Source organism: Neomonachus schauinslandi, chromosome 11 (assembly GCF_002201575.2).
Source record: "Neomonachus schauinslandi chromosome 11, ASM220157v2, whole genome shotgun sequence".
In the NCBI taxonomy this organism is placed as follows: Eukaryota; Metazoa; Chordata; class Mammalia; order Carnivora; family Phocidae; genus Neomonachus; species Neomonachus schauinslandi.
Window position 1 is genome coordinate 103970147 of NC_058413.1, and position 10689 is coordinate 103980835.

Below are 10689 nucleotides of genomic sequence, written 5' to 3' on the forward strand. Positions count from 1 at the left end.
GGGGAGAGGGAGAGGGAGAGGCAGGCTTCCCGCCGAGCAGGGAGCCCCATGTGGGGCTCGATCCCAGGACCCCGGGATCACGACCTGAGCTGAAGGCAGATGCTTAACTGACTGAGCTACCCAGGTGCCCAGCAACTATACATTTTTAAATAAAACTCTTTTTCAAAGAGTGCAACATAGGTATGTTAAATCTCAGCTTCTTAGTTTAATTTAAGCAGATGGCTTTGCCTTCACCTTTCTAAATAATTGGGACATACAGAAGTTATTTGATCTATTTAAGGTGACAAACTAATCTCAGGAAGCCTTGAATTGTATGTACAACATATACCAGACACACGATGAGGCCAAAGTGTTTTTTAAAAATAAATCGTATTAAAGCATACTTTGCACACAATATGAGCCATTTGCTTTCAGTTTAGAGTTGGATGAACTCCGACAAGTGTAGTCACCGCCTCAAAAGCTTCCCTCATGCTTCTTCTTGGCCAGTCTTTCCCCATCGTTCCCAAGCAACCACTGATCTCTTTTTTGACCTCTTTAGATTGGATTTGTCTTCTCTAGAGTTTCCTGTGTTCCTCCTTCTGTAGAGTTTCCTCCGCGACAGCGTCCTTGGCAGGTGCTAGCTGGCGGGCTGACTACTTATGCCCAGACTTGGCCAGCGAGGCAACATGAACCCAGAGAAATTCTTAAGAAACCGCTAGTTTTCCAAAGCAGTTGTACCTTATTACATTCTCACTAGCGGCGTGTGACAGTTCAAGTTGCTTCGCATCCTCACCAACACTGTGTCTAGAGAGCCTTCTTAACCTTAGACATGAGAGATTTGCTTATTTTTCCGGTGCCTTCTGTAGATAATCACTTGGTTGGGTGTCAGGGTTGTATTTTATCAAATCTACACATTCCCGACGCTGTTGTTGTCTTCTTGATGAATTGACTTCATTTTATTATGATGAAATATCCCTTTTTATCTCAAGTAAACTTCTTCTGAAATTTACTCAGATACGTATTTTCTAGCAGTTGTTCTAACGTTCACAATGTGCATCTTTAATTCATCACAGTGCAAATTCATGAAGTATTACGCCCCTTCACATATAACACAAAGATCAGACAACAGCGCATTTCCATTTTCTCCTTCTACTCTTCGTGTACTGTTGTCCTACCCTCTTATACCTAAGTACACGATAACTCCAATACATTATTGTTATTACTTTTGTTTTAAGTGGTCAATTATCTTCTATGGAAATGTAAAATTGAGAAAAAAATGTATTTGACATGTACATATTTATCATCTCCAGCACTCTTTATTTCTTTGGGTAGAATCAAGTTTTCATCTGGTGTATTTTCCTTTCGTCAGAAGCACTTACTTTAAGATTTCTTGCAGCGCAGGGTCACCTGCGGCACGTCTCATAGTTTTTACTTGATAATTTCTTTATTTTGCCTTCATCTTTGAAAGATTTTATCACATATAAAGTACTGAGTTGAAATTTTCGGTTTTTCTTTATTTTTCTCTCAAGCACTCAAAAAATGTTCTATGGTTATGGCAGCCAGCCTCCAAGATGGCTGTCAATGCTCCTCACCTCCTGTGCTCACGTGTTTTTGTAGCCCTGACCCCCGCTGAATCAGGGCTAACCCATGTGATCAACAGAATATGACTGAAACTGCACGATGTCTGTCACTTCTCAGACTGGTTATGTAGTCAGCGCATCTTGCCCCTGGGTTCCTTGGAACACTCATTCTGGACACAGCCACTCACTATGACATGAGGATCGCAAGCAGTCTCACCAAGTGGCCCACTTGGAGGGAAACAAACTCGTCAGCATCAATCAACTTGTCAGACAGGAGACTGATATACCTTGGAAGTGGATTCTCTAGCCCCAGTCCAGAAATCTCATGAGATGCCCTACCAGAGCTGCCTACATGAGCCAGTCCCAAATTCCTTACACACAAAAATTGTGAGAGATAATATGTTATTGTGTGGTTTAAAGCCACTAGTTTTGGGGTGATTTGTTAAGCTGCAGTAGATACTAATATAATTTTCTTTTGGCTTGCATAGTTCTTGATGAGAAGGGTATGGTCATTCTTAATTTTGTTCCGTTCTATGTAAGGTGACTTTTTTTCTTTAGATAACTGTAGGATTTTCTCTCTGTTGTTGTTTTTCAGTAATTTGATTATGTTGTGGGTTGGTGTTTTCTCTATGTGTGTGTGTATATCTTGCTGTTTGTTGAAATTCTCAGGTAAATGCCTTTATGGTTTTGAACAAATTTGTAACACTTTTGGCCATTATTTCTTCAAACACATGTACGTTAGACTGTTAGATATCTTCCCATATGTCACTCAGGTCCAGTTTTTTTCCTCATTCTTTTTTCTTTGTTTCATTTTGGATAAATTTTTGCTACATCATCGAGTTCACCAATCTTTCCTTCTGCAATGTCTAATTTGATATTAATCCTATCCAATGGATAGGATTTTATTTTTCATCTCTGGAAGTTCCATCTAGAAATTTTCATATGTTCATCTTTTCCTATAGACACTTAAGCATATTGAAGATATTTATAATACCTGTTTCAGTATTCTTGCCTGTTAATTCTATCATCTCTGTTATTTTCGATTATATTTCCATTAACTTATTTTCTCTTCATTGTGAATCACATTTTTTTTCTGCTCCTTTTTATGTTTATTCTTATGGTAATTTTTTTGGATGATGAACATGGTGAATTTTATGTTATTGAGTGCTGGGTTTTATTGTATTTCTTTGAAGAAGGTTGGACTTCATTCTAGCATGCAATTAAATTACATGCAGATTAGATCAAGGCTTGTTTTTAAACTCCTTAATGTAAATATCTAGAGTAGTTTTTTCTCTGTGGTTAATTTTGTCCTACTACAAGGCATGAGCTCTCTGGGATCTGACTAAATGCCCTATGCACTCACCAGCGTCTCTTCGCTCTGGCTTTTGGGAACTTGAATGATTCCCAGTCCTGTGTGAGCTCTGGGACTCATCCTGTTTCAAATTGCCTGGTAATTACTTGTCCCCAGAAGTTAATTTTTCCTGGCCTTGTGGAGTTTTATGCAATGCCTGTGAAGATTGGTATTCAGTCCACAATTCAGGCAGACTCCTAGGCAGATTTCTGGTGCTCTTTCTCTACATATCTCCCTCTTCCCTAGTGCTCAACTCATGGACGCTTCTGGGTCCTGCTCGGCCTCCCCCCGCCCCCCACCCTGTCCTCCAGAAATTGTCTCCAGGCTAACAGTGAGGTAACTGTAGGGCTCATCCCATACTTGTTTCCCTTCTCGAAGACACCACAGTGCTGAGTTACCTGTGGTTCAGCATTGAAACTGCTGCTGATGTTATTTTTTTGGTCCACTTTTCTAGTTGTTTATGGTGGGAGGGTAATTCTAGAGCCCGTTACCATCTCACGACCAGAAGTGGAAGTTCTAACCAAAATGTCCTTCACAGTATTTGTATCCTCCTATGCTAGCATATAGATGTCATCATTTCAATGACTGTGTTTGCAAAATTCTCTGGAAAAGCCTATTTATCATGGGTCCCCACAAAGACACCGCATTTCTGATATAGACTAAGACCAATCTGATGCAACTCAAATTGGTGAGCACTCTCTTATGGTCAGACCTCCCACCATACTCGTGGGCTGTGCATCTTATTTCCAGAGTTCCCCTCAGAGGACAGGGAGGCCAGACTCCCTGGTTCGTGACAAATTTTTAGATCCTAGGGGTGTGGTTTCATGTGCTACACTGAATTCAGGGTTATGATCTGTCTTCTTAAGATATGGCACCTTTTACATTTTGCTGGACTTAGATGCTGCCCATTTGACTCTGCCCAGCATAGCAACAATGCTTCTTACTCTAGGGAAGGAGAGCCCCGGCAGTAACCTGGGAGGAGATTCTACATTGGATGCAGTCCTTCTGAGAGGGGAAATGACTCTTTTCCTAATGACTAATAATAATAAAATCACCACCATCACCACCACTGTAATAGTTTACTAGTAGCAGGAATAACAAATAGAAATCATTACAAGGGATGTATGTTGAATGAATGTACTAACCAATAAACTGATATTCAACGGATGCTGGGATATGAAGGATGAAGGATGATAAAATCCTGGAGAAAGATATACCCCTCTTCTGTCTCTAAATGTCCTTCACTAGCCTGGAAGGGTCCATTTTATTGAATCCACTCCACTGTCTGACAGAATGTGCTAATGCCGGGCTTTGTTGAGCACCCGAATATGTGCATTTCCAACTTCTATTAAAAGCATTCTCCTCTCATTTCTAGCTGGTAAAGAATTAAAGTATGGTAGGCCTCAGACATAATAAGGGATAATGTATTTGAATGAACCAAGCAATTTCGATTTCTTATTTGTTCATTAGCCTAGGATTTTTTCTCCCCTTTCTTTTTGTAGTTTTGCACCATAGAGTTTCAGAGAAATTTCCTGTTTGGGGGAAAAATAAATCCCAGAAGATTAACTCACTCATAGAGCTAAAAGACGATTTTCCTTTAAGCATTATTCAAAAGAAACTAATTATCTTTAGAGAGCTAGGAGAGTTTGCAGTGACCTCTCAGGCTGATTTTGTAGAGGCTTCATAAGACGATTTTTGATTGCTAAGCTATACTCATCTAATTTTTAATTTTAATAATTTTATGTGAAATATTAAAACAAGATTCACTGCAAAATATCATTGCAGCTGTTCCTTGGTTAGCTGCAACTGTGTACCAGAACTGAATGCTGCTTTTAACACCCATTGGCTCTCTTTATTTGATTTTGCTCCCCATAAGTATATAGTTAAAACAGGAAAGTTCTATTATTTGAACATATGTCAAGACCCTGATTCACCTCTGTCATCACAAATGGGAAAAATTGTGACCATCACCTCGAAGGGAAACACTACATTCTTTAAATCCAAAGAAGACAATTTTAATAAGCTTGGTCCTTTCTGATAGTTTTAGACAACAGCAACAGATCTGGGATGGTCCTCTGAGGAACACATGGTGGATATATTAGAAAAATAGAGGGCACACGGCTTCTGGAAAAATAAGAGGCTTTGATTACACAAAATGCTTTGCTGGGTGATTATTTAGTTACAAGATTAGAAAAGGGCCACACATTTTTATAAATTGGAAGTGAGGGCAGAGAATAAAATCTCTAAGTAATAAATTAATTTAGCGCTTGGAAAGAAGCTCACATTGGTGTAGTGTATCGTATCATTAGTTGTGGTGAGGATTAAATGAATTAATACATGAAAAGTGCTTCGAACAATGGCGGGGATGTAGCGAAAGCTCTGTGAGTCATTTCATGGGGTCACAGGGATTGTTTCATCATCATTAGGAAATGGGGAAGTCTGTTTCCAGAGCTGTGACTATTTGGATCATAAAACGTCATGTCATTTTCTCCCTAACCTGGAGAGCCCATGAAGCCTGCAATGATTGACATGATCAAGTCTGCCCATGCTAAAAAATTCCTTCAGTGATTTATCTGTATCTCACGTTGGCTACATTTTTTTCTATCTTTTTCTCTTGTTGTCATAGTCCTTTAAACAGACATGCAAGATCAATTAAAAAGGAAAAATGACGAGAAGTAACCTGGTAATTAAGGAAAGCAAGTAAGGTGATGCATTTTTCTCTAAGAATGGACCTAGAATTATATCCCGTAAATTTTCATATATAATGTTTCGTTATAATTAATATCCATATTATAACTAACATTATGTTATAATTAATATCTCCAGTTGAAGGTTTTATTTCCTCTTTGGCCCAAGACTTAGGTAAACAAGTGTTCTTTCCCTACACAGCATGCCCTCCTGCCCTCCCTCTCTCCCTTTCTTCTTTCCATTTTTTCCTTTTAAAATTTCCAATTAATTGGAGATTTTCTTTTTTTAATGATTCTTTCTTTCTTTTTTAAAAGATTTTATTTATTTGACAGAGAGAGAGAGAGTGAGGGAGAGCACAAGCAGGGGGCGCTGCAGCGTGAGAGGGAGAAGCAGACTGCCCACTAAGCAGGGAGCCCAATGTGGGGCTGGAGCCCAATGCTGGGCTCAGTCCCGGGATCCTGAGATCATGACCTGAGCCGAAGCCAGACACTTAACCTACTGGGCCACTTAGGCACTCCTTTTAATGGTTATTTCTAATTTATTTCTGCATTATGGTCAGATAGGGTCTGTAAAACTTCAGTGGTTTGAGATTGTTGAGACTTCCGCTGCTACCCAACATGCGGTAAGATTCTGTGTATATTCCACAGCAGCTTGGAAAGGAGCTGTACTCTCTGTAAATATGGCATTTATGAAGACATTTAAGTGGTTTTATTATTCACTGATTATTTTTATCAACCTAATCTTATAGGAATGCACTAATTACGTTAATTTCTTCACATCTGCAGTAATCTATTTTTAAACTTTTCTTTTTTTATTTTTTATTTTTAAAGATTTTATTTATTCATTTGAGACACAGAGATACAGAGAGAGAAAGAGCATGAGCAGGGGGAGAGCAGAGGGAGAGGGAGAAACAGGCTTCCCACTGAGCAGGGAGCCTGATGTGGGGCTCGTTCCCAGGAACCTGGGATCATGACCTGAGCTGAAGGCAGACGCTCAACCATCTGAGCCACCCAGGCGCCCCTCTATTTTTAAACTTTTAAACGATGTCTCTTATGGCATGTTACTGGGCACATCAATTTATGATGGATAACATTCCTTGTGAGTTTGCACTCTTTAACAAAAGTGACACTGTTCTATTTAATGCTTTTTCCCTTAAGTTCTACTTTGATGTTTGCATTGTAACCCGTGTTTTCTTTTTTTTTTCAGTGAATATTGACATAACGTATCTTTATTCCACTGTTTATCTTAACTTTTCTGAGTTACTTTTGAGTATATCTCTTACACACAATGTAGAGTTGGATTCTGTTTTCTGACCCAATTAAAAATCACTTCTTCTAATAGCGAGATTATTTCCTTTACATTTATTTTTATAAGATAGGCTTATTACTTCTTTTATTTCATGTTTCTGCCTTCTCACTGCTTCTATTTTCTATCTTGATATGGTCAGTGTTTGTGGTTTTTCCTCTTTAATTTTCTTCCAGTGATTTTACGGATTAAAGCCCATATTTAGTTTCACCAATGATTTCTTTTAAATCCTTAGGTACCAGCTTTCTCAGGTTATTAGCATGAAATAATATCTAATGACTGATAGCTATTAAGATGAAGAATTTATTAGGGATAACATTTCTTTCCCTTTCACAGGTTTTTCTTGGTATCCTCTGGGCGTTCTTCCTGGATAATTACTGAATTGTTAAAATAGTAGTCTTTTAGAATTTATTATTTCTTTCCTTTAAAGATTTATTCATTTCAGAGATAGATAGCGCGAGTGGGGGAAGGAGCAGTCGGGCCGATGTTGGGGGCGTCTGGGGTTGGGTTGAAGGACCTGGAGATCATGACCTGAGCTGAAACCAAGAGTTGGACCCTTAGCCAATGGAGGCATCCAGGCGTCCCTAGAATTGATTATTTCTACTTTCAAGAATTACACTTGCATCTTGTTTTATAACCTTATGTGCCAGGTCATTTAGATTTGGTTACCATGCCACCGTACCTGAACCTGTGACCTGAGCCGAAGGCAGATGCTTAACCGACTGAGCCACCCAGGCGCCCAGTTGTGTATTTTCTGAAGATTTGCATATTTGATAAGATTTTTCCATTATTGCTATATGAAAAGGACATTTTACTGAATTGTAGAACTCATGAGTCATGGCGGTTTCCTTTAAAAATTATGGGATTCCCTTTACTTTTGGCATTGAATGTTGGAGAGAAGATGTCTGACTCCAGTCTGGTTTTTTTGTTTTTATTTTTAATCTTCTCATAGATAACCTGGAGTGCTGGGTGTTGCATAAGGTTAGGGGCTGGATTGTTCCACAGCCTCAATAGGGTAGGGAGGGAATGGGGTCACATGTGGGTCAGGATGGGAGGGAATTGATGTGTCACGGAAGTTGTGTTTCCACTCTTCACTGAAATTATTGCAGATAGTTTACACCTGTTTTTTTGTTCAGCCTCCAAGTACACATGATGGGCACAGCTTTCTCTGGGATCTTTCCTGGGGCTTTTACGCACCAAACTGGGAGTGTGACTTGTCATTGCAGATGGATGTCTCTCTATGTACAGTGTCCCAAATATCTCTACTTTGAGAGTGCATTTTAATATATCAGGAGGAAATGGTCAGGCAGGTAAAATTCTGGATGAGAGAAAACAGAGCTGGCAGAATCTCATTGGTTGTCCCGCTCCCAAATACATTGCGGTTAATTCCCATAGGAAGTGTCTCCATGGGAGTGCTCTACATGTTTCTCATGGTCGTTTTTGCCCTTTCAGAATGGGTTTGAGGGTCCTGCCTCCTTCCCCATTTTAGGAAAGTTCCTTCTCCATGTCAGAAGGAATCTGGGCTGCTATTGAGACCCCGAGGAGGCTTCGAGGTTTTCTGTTATACCCTCTGGCTTGCTTTTCTGCCCTGCTGCTGCAACCTCTGGATCTATGCATCTGTCCTGTAGGTTGCTCACCTTCACCTCTAGCTCTCACCCTCGTTATTAGGGATTGCTGGAGAGATCTGTCAAGACCCGCTTCACTTCTTGCGGCAAGCACCACCTCCAGAGTGGAAGAACCTCATCGGCTTCAGGTGAGATCTTTTGATCCTGTCTCTTGTTGACTTTATAGATCAGATAATCCTCTCTCTTGGCAACATCTCACTTTCGGCACTGAGGACTTGTTTTTGGTATTTTGCTTTTATGATTTTGTCCGTTTCTGGGAGGAGGATTTGAAACTAGGCGTTCCAGCATCACCTTCCCTAGAATTCAAATGATTACAGAGAACTTTTTTGCAAAAAAAAATTCATTCACAGTTCATCTCCTTCTTAAGAGTCAGAAAGATTCCTTTGATAATTCTTTTTTTTCTGGTCACCCTCAGCAAGGTGGCCTTAGCTCATTCAGTTTTCAACTGGTTAGTGTTAGCTTTCTTTGGACTTCGATCCCCCAAACTTGGGGGTGCTCCTTTCTTTTGAAGAGTAAATATTTTATTGGTAAGTAAATGCTTTCAGTGGCAATGATAAATTCACTTGAGCAGAAGACAATAATCAAGTCAAAAGAATACACGCTGGCTAATCATCAGAAAATGTGTGGCCATTAGGGCTGTCACTTAGAAATCCAAAATCATTCAGAGGCCAAATCTTAAGATCCATCCTCTGATTAGTCCATATGGAAGAAGCCCATAGCACCTGGAGTCTGTGGAATTCTGTAGATTATCACCTTCTAATCAAACATGACCCACTGGCACATAACTATGACTTTTAAAGAAATCTGATGAACTATTGGGGAACATTTTGTCTCCTTGCAAACCAATTGCTCTTTTACAAATACTGGATTTTGGATCACTCTGGTTTTTCGCAATCACAATGACACCTCTTTGGCTACCATAAAAATGTCAACAAAGATTTTCTGCAAAGACAATATCTGACTTTGAATTGCAGGCTCTGTTGATGGTCCAGAACACACGAGGACACCACCAACATATTCAAAAGCACGATGAGGTATACGGCCATACTGAACAGTACAGCTGATGAGTTGAAAGTCTTTTCCCAGAACATCACGAAGCAGAATTCTATGTAGATCCTGCCACCACTGAACATACATAGGTCTGTTCTACAATGCGTTCCATTTTAAGGGTGATTGCAGGCCTTCCAGAAAAACAAACAAACAAACAAACATCTCAAACGTGTCTCATGATTCATGGTTTCAGGATTCCTCTGGTCTCAAAGAAGCCTAGGGGCTCTCACCCAGGACCCAGGGAGCCTTTCTTACCTGGGCCACAGTTAGGATCATCCTTTTCTGAGGCCTGTCATCCACAATGCTCTAACCACAATCTCTCTGGAGCAGTGGGTGTGGGCCTGAAGGAGAGGAGAGCAATAGTAGTAAGTAGGTGTGCTAGCAAGCGCGCTTCATCCCTTGGGCCACCTGGAGGGTGGCTGGCAGACTGCGGAGCCATCAAGTATTGTGACTGGCTTCACACCAGACACCTCCCACTCACTTGCAGACACAATTTATTTTGCAGATTATCTCTGGCAAAATGTTATCTCCCTGGCTTCCCTGTGCCCTTGAGGATACTATTGGGCATCTTTTCCCCCCATCTATCAGGTAATGAATATACAAAAAAGCAAACAAGTTTTAAATGTAACTGGGAAAATAAATCTACTGCAAATAATGTTGTAATACAAAAACAATGTAAAAGATTTTCGGATTATCTTTGCTGCTGTACATTATTGTGAGCATAGAGGATGAGTTGACTCAGAACAGTGTTGACTTGTGCATTACGTCTATAATTCCTCACCCCCTAATCCTCAGATAAATCCCTTACTGAAATGACTTCATGTACCAGCAATCACATTTCAGCTGCTTTCAACATGACATCTTAGCTGTTTTTCTGAGTGTTACCTTTTAACTATTTCCACCAAATGAGGCATAAATTTTGAATGTTATATACTTACATTATCTTTTTGAAGCATTTTTTCCCTATAAAAATGTATGCATTCTAATTTTTCTTGTAAGGGATTAAGCGTGGCATCCTGATTTAGAACATTTCCATCTCTCTCTGACATTTAGTAAGCTGTTAGCGACAACTGATGAATGTAGCTTACTGTCTTCAAGTTACATCAGTTAT

General features: G+C 39.8%; 1 pseudogene; it reads right to left on the reverse strand.

Moving 5' to 3' along the window:
• Positions 1-9133: 9133 nt before the first annotated feature.
• On the reverse strand, positions 9134-9665 carry LOC110586398 (annotated as a pseudogene).
• Positions 9666-10689: the final 1024 nt, after the last annotated feature.